We start from the raw sequence: 15,528 nt of genomic DNA, 5'->3' as shown, positions 1-15,528 counted from the left end.
GCGGAGCCCCCGGAGGGCTGCGATGCCTCAGGGACCCAAAGCCCGGTGGCTCGGCCGCGGGTCCCTCAAGGTCCGGGGCCCTCCGGCCGCTCACAATACCCCCGGGCCGTGGTGCGGGCACTACAGTGCCGCTCCAGTGGTCCCCTCCGCAGCCAGGACACCTACCTGCAAGACAAGCAGCGGTGCCGCGGCTCGTGCGGCGGCAGCAGCGGGAGGCGGGAGACAGCCCCGGCGGACAGGCGGGCGCGCGGGCCGGCCGGGGAGCGGAGGCACGGGCGCCGCCTGCGTGGAGCCGCGGTCTCCTGCACGGACAGCGGCGGTGGCGGCGGTGCTGCGCCTCCAGTGGTCCGCCTCGCCGCAGCCCCTCCTCTCCCACGGGCGGGGCGCGCTGGCGGGGCGGTGCTCCGGGCTCCCCGCCCCCCAGCTCCCGCTAGCCGGCCCGGCTGGAGTGGAGCCGCGGGCAGCGGGCGCTCCCGCTGCGCGCCCACCCTACCTGGCACCTTCCGGCGCAGCGGGGAGAGCCGCGAGCTGGGCACGCCAAGCCTCCGACGCGCGGGGTCTCGCTGCCTGGGCTCACCTCCGACCCGACCCCGGTGGAAACGCCTACAGGGGTTGTCCAGAGATCACAGCCATAGAGCCCTTGACCGGGCATCCCCGGGCCTGAGAGCCGTAGAAGCGAGCCCGCCTGCCCTAGCTGCAGCCAGCGGAGGTGAGCCAGCCCTGATTCGCAGGGGGTGACTCCAAATGGTCCCCGCGCTCTAGGCCTGGAGCGCATCCTCTCCGAGCACCGAGGGAGAGCGGATTGAGAAGGGAACAGCAGCCCGGAGACCTTCCCAGAGGCGCTGCCAGCCCCTGTCTCAGGCCAGCATTCAGGCTAGTCATTAAACAAACGAAACTGTGTGTGCCTGCTCCCCCACCGTCCCTGACACTCCGGAGCAGAAACTTCCCAGGCCCAGAGAAACACCTCGCTACAATCCATTCTCCTCCGCCCCACCAACCGATGCCCGAGGGAAGATTAATCTAAAGGCAAATTTGCTGGGAAGGATGGGGTAATTCTGCACAGACGTTTCCTCTGTAAATGGATGACTAAGGAAATGTCAGGAGTATCTCAAAATATTTGTCATCACCATCTTCATGAGAAAAAAAGTCCACAAAACAAGGATTGTAACAGGAACTACTACAGAAACAGTGCTTTGGGGGCTCCCTAGGGGTCCAGATGGGTGAATGGGGGATGGGGGGAGCGGTGCCTTCCAAAATTGAAGATATTGCTACCCACCAAGGCAACTGTGATGGCATTTCTGTTTTCTGTGCTGATAAAATCCTGATTTGCTATGAAACACAGTCAACTTGTTTGCCCTCATTCTCACACACCATTTCTCTTGAATCTCCAACCTCACCTTTTGGATTCGTTTCTTACAGCCTAACAACGTTCTTATATCGTCCTGTCATAAAACAATAGACCCTGCGACACATTACAGTTTCATATTAACTCCTTCCCAGTAAAGAAAGTCTCTTCAAAGGAAAGACTGGGGTGCTGACCTTCACTTTACCATCACCACCTTTCCACTCCTTCCATCTGGGCTCCATCTACAGAAACTCTACTAAAACTACTCTCTCTGCAAAAAAAAAAAAAAAAAAAAAAGCCAAACTCCACATAAGAGAAAATACAAGGGGATAAGAGAGCACACACAGAGTCTTTAACCCAAACAGCTGCTTATCAAAAATTTTCACTGAATTGCTAATAGCAGAGAACCACAAACTATTGGGGAGGGGAAAGGAGCTATCACAACTGAAACCTCACATTTTAATCTTAAGACTGCTAGCATGCTTTTACTCTATTGCATAGTATCTCTGTGTGTTTTATCATTTTAAAAATAGGCTTTAAAAATCAGGGGGAAAGTCTCCTACCTGTCTCACTGATTAATGATCAAACAAGATGTGATGGCACTACATCCATCCATTTGGAGAAATGGGTGGAATAAAGTGATCGGACACTGCATGTCAAGGTAGTTTCTCCACTCTGTGTATCACAATATTTTGAAAACTCAGCCTGACATACATATGTAAATATGAATAACAGGCTTTTCACTGCTTTTTGAGCAATGGCAGGGTTATTGCTCAGAAGTTGCCAGAAAGCAATCTTTTTATTAAGTGTCTTCCTGCTGAGAGTTTAGGTTACAAGTCATATGTTGGCTAAAAGGATCTCTGCTTCCTAAGCCAGTGCTTTAATTTGTCTCAGAAAGATTTGTTTATGGACTTTTTCAGTGAAGGAAGATACTGATATTCTTAAACTATCACTAGTAATGCTATAATTTCATCATATGGAAATCAACTGAGCCTTACAAGAATCCTAGCCCCCACCATCAGTTCTTTTCATACAACTCTCACACTTCATTTTCATTGTAATTTTTCTATGCGTACGATTTTAGCTGGAATTTCTTAGGGAGGCTGAAATGCCAATGCTTCACTGAAAGATGCAATCCCAGCACATCCAGAGTGATGAAAAGAGACATGTGACAGGGAAGAATGGGCAGCAAATACTTGGTGATATGTCACCAACCTGGTCTATGCCTCATGAATCTGGGAAGACACAGCCAGTTGCTTGGCCATGTGATGTGTCTATGGACAGGCTCTCAGAAAACATGCCCAGAAACAGTCTATTAAAGCAAGGACCAAAGAAGAAATTTATCTGAAGCTGACTCCCATCTCCTATATCTCATTGGTCAAAATTTCCCCTAGTGGTAGTTAACTCTCCCAGCTTCCAGTTTGAGTCATCTGATTTTTTTTGGCAAAGAGAAACAAACCCCATGCTCTGCAGCCATCGTAAGATACTTCTGCAGGATTGTTCTATAGGCAACTTGGTTATGCTGGAAACTATGTTTCCCAGAATCTCCTTTTCTATCAGCTTACAAATCTGTATTTGTCTGGATGGACAAAACTGAAGTTGCCTGAGATTTGAGTGTCCTTTTAATGAAAGTGAAACAGTAGCCATTAAACTCTGAAAGTGTCACTGGTTAGATGCGGCAAGAGACAAGTATCTGGATGCAAGAGAGTTCTTGTTTGTTCTCACTCTTCTCTTGCCTGTGTTCTCCTTGGCAGAATAACTGTGACCACTGTCAGGCTAACAGACATCATGGAGCCTCACAGAGGTGGTAGTCACAAAGAGCCCATCCCCTTCTGAAGACTTCTACCCCAGCCTTCTGTTTGGTCCTTCTGCAGCAGCTGGATGTGCCCAACTTCTGGTTTCCTTGCAAGCTCAGACTCCTTTGCCTGTGTCAGGACTGGTCTCTGATCTTTCATCAGCTTCTTCTCAGACTCTTACTTCACCAGCTCCCCCCACAAATGTGGAAGTCTAAATTTCTTTAATAAATCCCTTAACACACGCTGAGTGGTTCTGCTTCCGTGATTGAACCCCGTTGGCCAGGGGCTTAAACTTGTGGCTAATCTGCTCCAGGAGGCCTGCACCGGGTCATTCACTTGAGGGGCAGTGGAGGCAGGACAAGCTGCTCAGAGACCTGGACAAACGTGAGGCCAAGAGAAGCTGAAGAGGTCCTGTCCTGTGTCCTATTCAAGCAACAGATATAGACATAATTTGCTTAGTATTTGTTCATTGAGTGTTCAGCCTTGAAAATATTTTCATTATTACTAAATTAACCTACTTTGATCAATCATTCCATATTATCAAAATGAACAATGGCTTATTTTACCTTCGTTAAGATGTCATTTTGGTTCCTTGAATGAAAAACAATAAGTCAAATCTCAGTCAGAAAATTGTGACTAGTTTCTTCCCCCAGCTATGGAAGCATCCTATCCGAGTTTCTCATTTTGTTATAAAGTTGAGCAAAAAGATGAGCATTCTCTTTGTCATTTACTCTTTACAGAGTAGGGGATTTTTTTGCTTGTTTATTTTTGCTTTTTTACAAGTTTAACATTTTTATAATGTCAAATGAACACAGTGAGAAAATCAAAAGGCAAAAGTCTTTGAAACAATGAGTTCTTGCAGGAAAGATGCAATGTTACCTAGTGCTTCTAGGGTGAGGGGCCTTGATCTACACTTACCTGCAGCTTGTTTGTCAGATGTGACGCTGCTTTTGAACATGTGCATACATTCCCCCCACCCCAATTTCTACAATGCTCTATAAAAATCACACATATTGTTGAAACTTTTCTTACCAAGAATATTGCCATCAAGAACTCCTGTGTGGAAGACAGAGTATCGGAGAAACAAATGGAGCATAACCTTTAGAAACTGTGAGTCACTATATTGTACACCTGTAACTTACGTAATATCAAACTCCATTTAATGTCATATCCTTCATTCCCGACACTGTCATGATCTGCTCAGATGACTTGCTAATCTAGCCCATAGAATAGTTATCTCCACTTCAGAGTGACCCTTTCATTCAGAGTGCTTATCAGGGAGCCTACAAGCCTTGAGAATTGGGATTCTGTTGAGGTCATGGGTTGTAGGGGCAAGAGTGGTTTTTGGTACTTGCTTCATTCATTTAACCCAATAAATATTTGAGTGTCTGCTATGTGTTAGGCATTATTCTAGGTGCTTGAGATATGAGTGAGCAAAACATAAAGCCTGCCTTCATAGAGTTTACATTCCAGCAGGGGGAGGCGGACAATTAACAGTAGACCTAACAGATAAAGTAAGTTACACAGTGTATTAGAAAGTCATAAATGATGTGGAAAATTTTAAAAGTTGACCTCACTAAGACATGGAGGTGAGTAGCCAAGTTGCAATATTAGTTAAGTGGTCATTCTGGGCCTCACTGAGAAGGGGATGAGGAAGTTGGCAAAGCAGATGTACTGGAATGGGAGGTTCCCATTTCAGTCAGAGAGACCGGTCACTGCAAAACCTAGGGAGTGAGCATGCCTGGAAAAGAGGCCAGACTGCCTGGAACAGAATAAGCATGGAAAGGAGTGTAAGGAGAGAGAGGTAATGGGGGTTAGACCAGGTAGGGCCTGCAGGCCATTGTGAGGACTTTGGTTTCATTCTGAGTGAGATGGGCACTGATTACAGATCTCTGCAGTGGAGTGAAATGATTTTACTTGTTTTAAAAGAGCTACTCTGGCTGCTGTGTCAAGAACAGCTCTAGAAGGGTGAGGGCAGAAGCAGGGAGGAGGCTATGCCATTGTTCAGGTGAGTGATAAAGCCGGCTCAGGCCAGAAGGTAAGAAAACGGCTGAACTTAACATGCACTTTAAAGGTAGAGCCAGCTGGACTTTTTGGTAGATTGGATTGTACTTACTGATGAGAATCTGCATGAGTTATGATTAAGACTTATTTTCATTGTACTATTCACTTGTTGGTAAGGTTGTGGGAGGAATCATGGGGCCCTGCTGCCTCCAGATATTGGAGAATGCTGATCACTGACAAAGATTCCAATGCCTGAGAGTGACTGTTACAAGTGATAATACCTCCATTCTCTGGACTTTTATAAAACACACACAAACGTGTACACTCAAACACAGAATGAGGCACGTGGAAAAGCAGACTATTTAGGCGTACAAACCCCTTAGGAGCAGAAAAATTAAAAGTGAAGTATCCCCTCCAAATTGTGGAATAAAATCAGCAAAATGGAACCCACTCTGTGCTTTCTATCCTGCTGCTTCATAGCCCAGGGACGAATTTCAAATAAGACTTCCTTCTCAATCAATACTCTTATGAACGACTCTACTAACTTTTCTGTTCATTTGCTTTTGTGTCTCACTGAGACACTCTTTGGTGTTCTCATTCAGATTCCCCTGACCTATCCACACCCGACTCCCCAGAATTCTAGCCCAAACACAGTTCTTTTCTTTGGTTCCATTTAGCAGAGCTGACAACCACTGACATTTCCAAAATACCTTCACTAAACAGTAAGAGTAAAGTAAATGAAAATAACTAGACAAAAATACAAATAACTTAAATATGGCCTCCCTTCTAAGATAAGGTTCCAGGTTCTGAGTTACTTTACATTACATTTACATCACAGGTTGTACTTTTCCAGGTAGCTTTCCTGCCTCTCTCTTGGCCAGGTGTCCTCTGCCTACCATCTCACCTTCCCAGCTCCCCCAGAATAATGTAATCATCCATTTTGTTCTGTCCTGTAGACAAGCATCACATACCCAGATGCATATTAAAGATTGCTTTGGATCCCCTCACAGAGGCCCTGTTTTCAGTTGGAAAGAAATGTCTCTTGAAAAACTAATTGTGAGGGTTTTGTTGATTTATAAATAAATAAACTTCAGTGTTCTGCTCTCTTCACAGCTGAAGAACTCAGAAGAGACGTTTCTGCCTTCCCCAATAACAGGACAATGAACTCATCCATTATCAGACCCCAAGAGGTTATACTGACCACAGAACAATGTGTAGGCATCAGCATAATGGTAGTGTAGCCCAAATGAGCACTGGCTTAAAATAGCAGAAAGGGAGATTCTCTGAATTGCTGCAGCCAGGGAAGACATTTAATATAATTATGAAGAAAGTGTAATAACCCTCTCTTTTCTGACCAATCAGGATTGCTTTCTAAAATGAAATACAATTTAGTGCTGCATTTATCAATACAATAGCCACTAGTCACGTGTAGCTATTTAAATTTTCATCAATAGTAATTAAAATTAAATACAATTGAAAATTGGGTTCCACAGTTGCACCAGCCACATTTTAGTGCTTAACGGCCACATGTGGCTTGTGGCTGCTCTACTGGACATGCAGAATTGAACATCTCCATCATCACAGCAAGTTCTATAGGACAATGGTGAGCCAGAAGATATTCTTACCACTGAAAAAGAACAGAATTTAAAACACTTTTCTTGTGCTCAAAGTCTTGAGTAGAACATGAAACTCTCAGGAGTAAGATTAAAAATTGCAGGCCTCACAGTTAGAAAAGAAAGCTTTTTTGTCTCCTATGTAACAAGTTTTAGGACATTTTGGAACATTTTGGAAGGAAGCACCACCTATTTAACAATCAATGGATGGCAAAAAAATTCTATGCTTAATGTGAATGTTAAGGTGCATAAACGGAGAGTAAGAATAAATATCCTAATGTATGAAGTGGAGTCCCAATGTAGATTAATTTAGGTGGAACAGAGAAGAGAGGATTTGCAGAATCGGGAAAAGAGCTTGAGACTAGACCAAAACAGATATTATTATCTTAATAGCCACATCTGACAAAGAGATCTGGCCAGTTCTTTAGTGAGAAAGACTTCTAAATTAATAGGAGAACACCAGCACATGTCTTTTATAGTTAGCTACATATGATTTTGCTTAAATTACACAGTAAAATTGTATGTAGTGAAAAATGATATGTGATATCAGAGAGCTTTCTAGGATTGTAAGAAAAATCAGATGAAGATTTTTTTTTAATGAAAACTAAAGGTGCGAATAAAGCAAATAGAAAATATAAAGAAATCTTAGAAGGTAGATAGATCCCCATCTAATGCTACCTGGTTCTAATTATTTTATTTTAATTTACATTACCTTTAAATATAATATTCCCTATGTTGTATAGTTCAGATATATATGATTCGGTTAATTCATTCATCCTCCTAAAGGTTTCTGTCTGGGAAATTGATTCTTTTGAGGACTGGCTATCACCAGTCATATTTTGGTTGCTGTTAACCATTTAGCTCCTGTGTATTTGATAAACCTGTTGCTGCAGGATGACGGTCAGGCACAAATCTGCTCCAAAAGTAGACCACTTTTGATGAAGGACCCAGAACTTGATTCAGTGTAAGAAGTGGGGGAGTATATTTTTTCTTTTCTCAAATAATGAAAACAAGAATTATACACAGACATACACGTACACAATTAATTTTGAAGCCTCCCCCACCTTCATCCCATGATTTAGCATGTTTCATAACATAATTTGAATGTTCATATGACTTCAGTCCTCCACCCTCAAACATAGGTAGCAAAACTATTTTAGTCCTATGGTGAAGTGAAATACAAACTTCAGTCTACTTCAGTCTAGGTGCCAAAGGAAGCTAAGCAGAGCTTGATTAAGAGAAGAAAAAAAAAAATGTGCCTAAATGCAGGAAGGAAGCCTTGACAACAAAGCCAACACCATGCGAGCTACTGATTCCATCCACCCCACCACTTTCTTACTACCCACTAGTGTCCTTCTGCTTTTCGTGTCCCTTTTCTGTCCAGTTTCAATTCCAGGGTTCACCACTATAATTCTCCAATAACGTATCTTCGATCCCTGTACTGCTTTCTCTGATGGGCTAAACTGCAGCCCTGTAAGAACCTAACTACCCCACCTTCTCTTGCCCTGCCTCTGAGCAGCTGAACATTGAAAGAGAAAGTGACACATTGGCTTCACTTGACCTTTGGAATCTTACTACTTAAAAGTGCTCTTTCTACAACACAGCCATCATACCACCTTCCAGGTAGCCTTCTTTTTTTTGCCTCTCAAAAATACTTTCATGCTTTCTTCTCCATCCTCAAATCTGCTACCTCACGCTACTTCAAAACTCTCAGCTGACAATCTTGCAATCTTAGTTAAGGAAATACATACCATCAAACAGGAGCTTCATGCTTTCCATTTTCACCCATCTACAAGTAAGTTTCCCCCTCTTAGAGCCAATGACCCAACATGTGCTCTGGATCCCAGCTGCTCTAGCCACCTCAAGGACTTTGCTCCTTGAATTATCCCCTCCTTCACCTGAGTTGCCAACTACTCCTGTTCCCTGGGGTCATTTCCAACAATATACAGACAGTTTCTGATGTTGTGCATTCTGAAAATCCTCCCTTGCGATTATCATAATCTCCCTAGCTACTGTACGCTTCTCTGTTCCCTTTCATGGCAAAATTTCTTCGTCTTCTCACTTCCTCTTCACTCCACAGGACTCGTCAATCTGGCTTCAGCCCTGCAGTCCACCAGAACTGCTCTGATGAAGTAACATAGGTTGTTCTTAGTGACCTCCATGTGGTGAAGTCCATTGCACACCTTTCTATCAACATGTTACAGGACCTTTTAGATGCACTTGACAAGTTCACTACTTCTTCCTTGAAACATTCAATCTTCCCTTTTGATTTCTGGGCAACCACACGCTCATGATTTTCCTTCTATATCTCTGACTCACCTCTCTCAATTTCTTCACAGTTCCCCTTCTACCAATTTCTAAATGTTGGGGTTCTCTAAGCTTTCATCCAGGGCCCTGGATGCTTCTCTTCTCTAGGTATTCCCTCCAGTCCAAACCTATTCTCTGAATTGTAGACACTGTTTTCCAATTTCCTACTAAACATCTCCATTTAATGTTTCACAGGTATTTCAAGCTTAATATGTATAAGACTGAACTCATTGATTTTTGTTCTACCAAACCTGTAGTGTTTCCTATCTTGGTGAATGATATCATATTCTACCTAATTGCTCAAGTCAGAAACCTTACTTGTCATATGTAATCAATCATCAAGTCTTGATGCTTTTCCCTTCAAAATACATGTAAGATGTCAGTGTGAAGTTGTTGTTTTTCTCTTCTCTCACTGGAAATCATATAAAAGCAATAAGAAGTATGAAAGAAAGAAAGAAAAAAGAAAGAAAGAAAGAAAGAAAGAAAGAAAGAAAGAAAGAAAGAAAGAAAGAAAGAAAGAAAGAAAGAAAGAAAGAGGAAGGGAGGGAGGAAAAGGAAAAAGAAAAGAAGGAAGACAGGAAAAAAATTCACAAGCCATATTTTCCTTTATTCTAAGGAACAAAACAAGTGGAATAGTTCACTCAAAGCAGCGGAGATCATGTAGGGATGCACTTAGTAAAAGTGGAGAGAGGGTCCATGGATGTAAATGTTAGAGACAGCAGAGAATGTCTCTTAAAGATGACTAGTACACCTTTGTTTCCAAAGTTGAAATCCCTTACTTATAACAGTAGGGACAAGGTACACATGCTGGCCATGATAGTATCTGGGACCTGTTTGGTTCTGAATAGCAAGGGAAGAGGATCTAAATGAGGAAATACAGAGACAAGCTATATTTACAGGAAGCAGTCTGTCTCAAAATGCGTTGTGAAAATCCACTGTTTGTGTCCATTGGTGACGGAGAAGTAAAGGCTAAGCAAAATTACACAAAATCAAGGTAAAAACATTTCAGCTAGCCTATGACTGACACTGCTCCTTCTACCACATGAACCTGTTGCAAATAGTCATACAGGAAAAGCTCAGCTGCTAAAGAGATAAGTATTCAAAAAGAAATGTGCACAGGATCCAAACACAGATGCTACACAAAGAAAAGAAGAAACAAAGGGTTAATAAAGTACGTTTACCAGAAGAATGTTTCCATAGAGCAGCTGAAAATTATGATCAGACATTTTACCATGACTCTTAAGAACAGAATGAATGAATCTCCTCTATGAGAAAAAACCATAAAACAGAGCCAGAAGAGCTCACGGAACAGATGTTAACACAACAGGAAGAAATGAGATGTGAACTGATAGAGCACTTGGAAGAGTGGAAAAAAAATAACCCCCATGAAAGCAAAATGGTAAGAATACATGGGCAAATAGGTCTTGCTGAAAATACAGATAGGGACGTTTTGATGGTAATGAGGAAGTGAGCAAAATGAAATGGAAATGAAGAAAAATTTTAAAGGATTAGAAAGTAATGACAGATATAAAAGGCAAGCAAAAGAGAGCAAATTGCATAACTGAAGTATGAGGAAAACAAACAAAAGTAATAAAATAATACTTAAAGATATAATTATGGAAATTTTTCCTCAAATAAAAGAATACTTGAAACTACATCTTGAAAGGATCCAATATGTACAAGGAGAAACTCACCCAGACGTAGCCTACTAAAAGTTGCTGAATTTCAAGAAATAAGGAAAAAACAAGGCTGTCTTCAGTTTTCTTTATAGCAATATTCAATGCTAGAAAATCTTTAAGGAAAAAAAAAAAGACATGAGTCAAAGATGCTATCTAATTGCTGCCTAAGTGTAAAAGCATAAAACAAAGTTTTGAGCATGTGTATTGTTCCCTTGAACTCTATCTACTTAATGATTCTATCACATGACAAACAGACTAAACAAGAGGTGACCTGAGAAACTGCTCCAGAGGACTTGCAGGAAGCAATGAATATATTTATCTAAGAATAAAACAGTATGTGGATCAGGGTAACAGAACAAAATGTAAATCTTATATGCCTGACAATGTAAACATGAAAAACTAACAAGGGCTATAAGGTGCAGGAGGAAAGAAAGTAAATTGTGCATAAATATTTTGATTTCCTAATCTTTAATAGTTAAAAGTCAGTGAATAAATATAATTTAAAAAGTATGTGGTAGAGAAGAAGTAGGGGGTGGAAGAGAAAATATTAACTTACTCAATGCTTATGGTAGGAAAATAGTAGAAATATGTGAAAAATAGAGGACTGGGGCATTATATAAAGGGAAAAAAATCAAAGGAAATGGACAACTAGTGATATATTTTTTAAAATGTAAAACAATTACAAAAATAATATGAAAACGTTTGAGACCAAATATATCTGTCCAATCAAATGAATATAAGTGGGCTAAACTCACTTATTTTTTTTAAAAAAGTACGTTTTGCTTATATCACAAAGTGAATTCACTGCTGTATTCAAGAGCTATGCCTAAAACAAAGTAGTTTAGTAAGGGTAAAAATAAAAAGATGGGCCAAAGTAAATTAGGCAAATGCAAAGACAATGGAAGCAGAGATTGTGATCTTATACGAGACAAGGTTGGAGTCAGGCCAAAAACTATTAAATGAAAAAAGTAGGGCCCTTTATAACATTCAAGAGTACAATGAACTAGAAAAAGGAACAAGTCAAGGATGTTCTAGAAGTTAACACTAATAATTATTTAACACTCTAAGGTACTAGCTGATATAATTAGGAAAAAAAACAGATGAATGGAGTACAGTTACTATAATTTGCAGATGATATGATTGTATATTTGGAAAATCCAAGGAAATCTTACAAATAGTAAGAGAATACAAAAAAGTTGTTAGTTATAGAATTAGTATACAGCAGTGAACATGTATATCAGTCTCTCTAAACCAATCGGAATGGCAACGTGATGGAGATACACTACTTGTCATGGGCCAATTGGGCCCGAAGAACTGAGATCAGGAGTGAGGTAAATCCCACTCACACAATAAGGGGTAGTTTTCCCAAAAGGGACTCTAAACACTGTTTGAAGGGAGAGGGAGGAGTGAATGCTGGGAAGGCAATAAACAAATGTTCTCAACCAAAGAAGGATTCGATATTTTAGTTCTTAACATTAGTAGCTGCTGCTAATCTCGTGTCATAAGAGGGAACAATAACAAACAGTATCATGGTTACTAACCAAAGATGTTTAATGAGAAGCTAGCAAAAATAGTAATAGTGCTAGGTATTTTATTTTATCTAGCAGTATTTAAAATGAAGTAATGGTATCTCAAATCTTGATAAATCATGATATGCTGTTCCCCCTTACATCTTCCTGCCTTCCCTCTCCTGTTCTTTATTTTCTTTTTTGGCACATAAAATGATCCATGTAAGTTGTCTAAGAATGGGGCATTTTTTTTATCTGGGCATATGTGTATTAAGAGCTTCTTGTACATGTTGTTATATAAAGAATGCTGGCTTATCTGTATGCTGTAATCTATGTATGAGGTCAATAACTTTTTAAATATACATCATTTGGTTTGTTGTAGATTATTGGGTCCCAGATGCCTTACCAATTAACAAGATACTCATATAATTCAATTATGATCATTCTCCTTGGATAGTTTAAAAGAATTTTTTTAAGCCTAACTATCGCTTGTCTTTTTATCCCAAACTTTTACAATAACAATAATTGTGTTGAATTGAATACATACTCATGACTTTCAAATATAAAAATATCACTATTGCATTTAGAAGTATGCTTTGGAGAAGACTGAAAAAAAAAAACAAAGTTTCTTTGGCTATCTGGGATATGACTGGGAATTTCTTTCTCAGAATGGATTATTCTTTACTAGATTAAAATTCAGTAAATGTTTAAATTAGATAAAAAATACAACATTCATGATCCGCAACCAAATTGACTGAATTATAGTAATACAGCAGTGGAAAGATGACAGGTATCATTTGTGTGTGGGAATAACATGGTAGCATGTTTTGATGGATTTCATTATGACATTTGTCTCTAGCAAGTATTACTGGAGTTGGGATGAGAATCTTAAAAGTTCTCCCCTCCCCACCCCCGATTTAGCTTTGTTGATACACTGGACATACAACATTGTGTATTTAGTTTGCTTATATTTTTGACTAGTATAATCTATATCCTAATTATAAATCATTTCACAGATATGCAAGTATATCTATAATATGAATTCCCATAAGTGGAATTGCTGGCCTAAGGGTGTATGCTTTTAACATTCGGATCAATACTGCCAAATTGTCTTCTAAAGTGTTTGTACCAGTTTATGTTTACAAAGGATGAGAGTGTTTGTTTCCCCAAGGCTTTACAACACAATGTGTTAGGAAACTTTGATTTTTTGCTATTTAGATAGGTGTGATATGAGTCAGATAACTTAATGAAAAAACATCGTATGCATCTTAGCAAGAATGGCATTCCCACCAGGTTGTACATCATGATGTTATCACAATAATGACAGAATGGAATGTAGAATGCAATTTATTCTAGTATTAGCATGAATGTTAAGAGGTTAGAAATGAACCTTAATCCTACATTTATTATTAAGAGTCTAATAGGGGCATTTAAATTTCCAAGTAATGGGGGAATCTACATAATTGAGGAGTACTTATAAATGTGGAGATTCAGTAAAATTCTCAGGATATATGCCCTGTTTCAACATCAAAGGTCCAAGATTAAAACTGAAAAGGTTTGATAGGCATTTTTAAAGTAAATGCAGTCATGGATGATTAGATTTGGAGATAATGTGGGGGAGGAACTGAGAACAGTACCCTCCATTCTCTCACCTTTCTGGCTTTGAAGATTGCTGAGGATCCCATCTATAAAGGAGTCATTTTAAAGAAAGATCAAGTTGTGGACAGACTACCATGCCTCAGATTGTCCTGTCAGTAGTTACTTACACTGTTGTCTTCAGTGGCTACCCAGAGCACAGACGGTCCCAGCAGCAGAGTCTAGGTGACTTCTGGTCTCTGGTCCCCTAGAATTCCCCTTTCCCCTGCCCCTGGGCCTGAGGGACTCCGACACTCTTCCCTAATTAAGCGATATTAGACCCACGATGAAAGTGAAAACAAAAAGTTTAAAATCTTCCTGCTACTCTCCCTTTCTTCCTCCCTCCCACCTCCCCTCCCTCCCTCCCTTCCTTCCTTTCCCACTGTTCTTTCTTTCCTCTCTTCCCATCTTTTACACTCCTTTTCTTTTTCTGTTGTTCTTTTCATTCTTCCTTTCTTTCAACACACATTTACTGAGGGCTTTCATAAGCCAGGTACTGTGTTAGTCCTGAACATATTGAGATGATTAAGGTGCAAGAGTCACAGTTCTTTGAGGAACTGACAGTTTGAAAGAGAAAAGTGTAAATGGAGCATTCTCCTTTCATTTTCATCACTTGTTTTGTTATAGCTACCAAAACAGTTTATTTTAGCAGCTTAAATTTGTTTTCGAAATATATAAGTGTAAATCCTAGGAACATGTTTTCAATAACAGAATAAATGCTCAAAGCTGGCCCTATCACTAATCAACTATTTTATTACATATAATTTTAGATACTTCAACCCAGTTTCACCAGAGGTCTGATCTGCACTTAACATGCTATCTTAGTAAAGCATATGACACTTATGAAATTTATTATTTCAATGATCATCTACAATGTGTTTATAATTAAATAATTAATGTTGATTAATCTTTTGTTTGTTTCTTATCCTAAATTAGTTATTTTTCCTTTATCTGGGAAAGTATTATTATATTGTCCTATTGTTAAATATATTTCTTATTTAAAATCTCATGTTAATTTTGCTTACTATTTAGAGGAGGTCCAATTTCCAATAATACTACGACCAAACTGATCCAGAGCAGAATGGAGACATCAAGAAAATCTGAGCTTATCCTCCTGTTCCATAATGGGCACTTTGTGAGGCAATGGAGATTTTTTTCCTGCACCTTTTTTCCACAAGTTAACTTAGGTTAATCATTATCACTATTTCATGGCTTTGAAGGTCTAGGCTCTCAGAATCAGGGGTTAAATAATGTTACATATTTTTAAAAACAGAATTTTAAAGAAGTTTATTTCTGATACATAGAAGAGTAATATCAAATTATTTTTAAAATTATGACAGTGGTTAACAAGATAATAGAAATTTCCTTGTCATAAAATCAAACTTGGTTTCACTCTTTTTAAAGAAAGTAAAATATATTAATGCATTAAATGTAAATATAACTTCTATATAGCAATAGATGAACTTCTATTTCATTTAACAGTAAATTATATTATTTGGCTTCCTACCATGGGGGTTTTAAGTCATGATATTTAAAAAACATAGTCTTATTTTCTTAGTTACAAAAAGCTCTATTCACCAGAAAATGCACTTTCTGTTCACAGAAACAGATGGTATGTAATATTTGACCTTCTCAGAGATG

The 15,528-nt window shown here is 39.7% G+C and overlaps 1 protein-coding gene and 1 long non-coding RNA gene across 4 annotated transcripts in view; one reads left to right on the top strand and one right to left on the bottom strand.

The window, feature by feature from the left end:
* OSBPL6 (oxysterol binding protein like 6) overlaps positions 1–303 on the bottom strand; it is a 183,437-nt gene extending 183,134 nt beyond the window's left edge. For all 3 annotated transcript variants that reach the window (XM_072961219.1, XM_072961221.1, XM_072961220.1), the window contains exon 1: positions 166–303. The gene's annotated coding sequence lies outside the window, so the exon portion shown is untranslated. The remainder of the gene's footprint in view (positions 1–165) is intronic.
* A 216-nt stretch (positions 304–519) lies between these two features.
* Positions 520–3,383, top strand: LOC140696622 (uncharacterized). Its single transcript, XR_012073125.1, has 2 exons — positions 520–709; positions 3,100–3,383. It is a non-coding gene; the product is annotated as an uncharacterized lncRNA (long non-coding RNA).
* The last annotated feature ends 12,145 nt before the right edge of the window (positions 3,384–15,528 follow it).

Source organism: Vicugna pacos, chromosome 5 (genome assembly GCF_048564905.1).
Source record: "Vicugna pacos chromosome 5, VicPac4, whole genome shotgun sequence".
Taxonomy (NCBI): domain Eukaryota; kingdom Metazoa; phylum Chordata; class Mammalia; order Artiodactyla; family Camelidae; genus Vicugna; species Vicugna pacos.
Note: the sequence above shows the minus strand (reverse complement) of the source record. Positions and strands in the feature narration are given on the sequence as shown.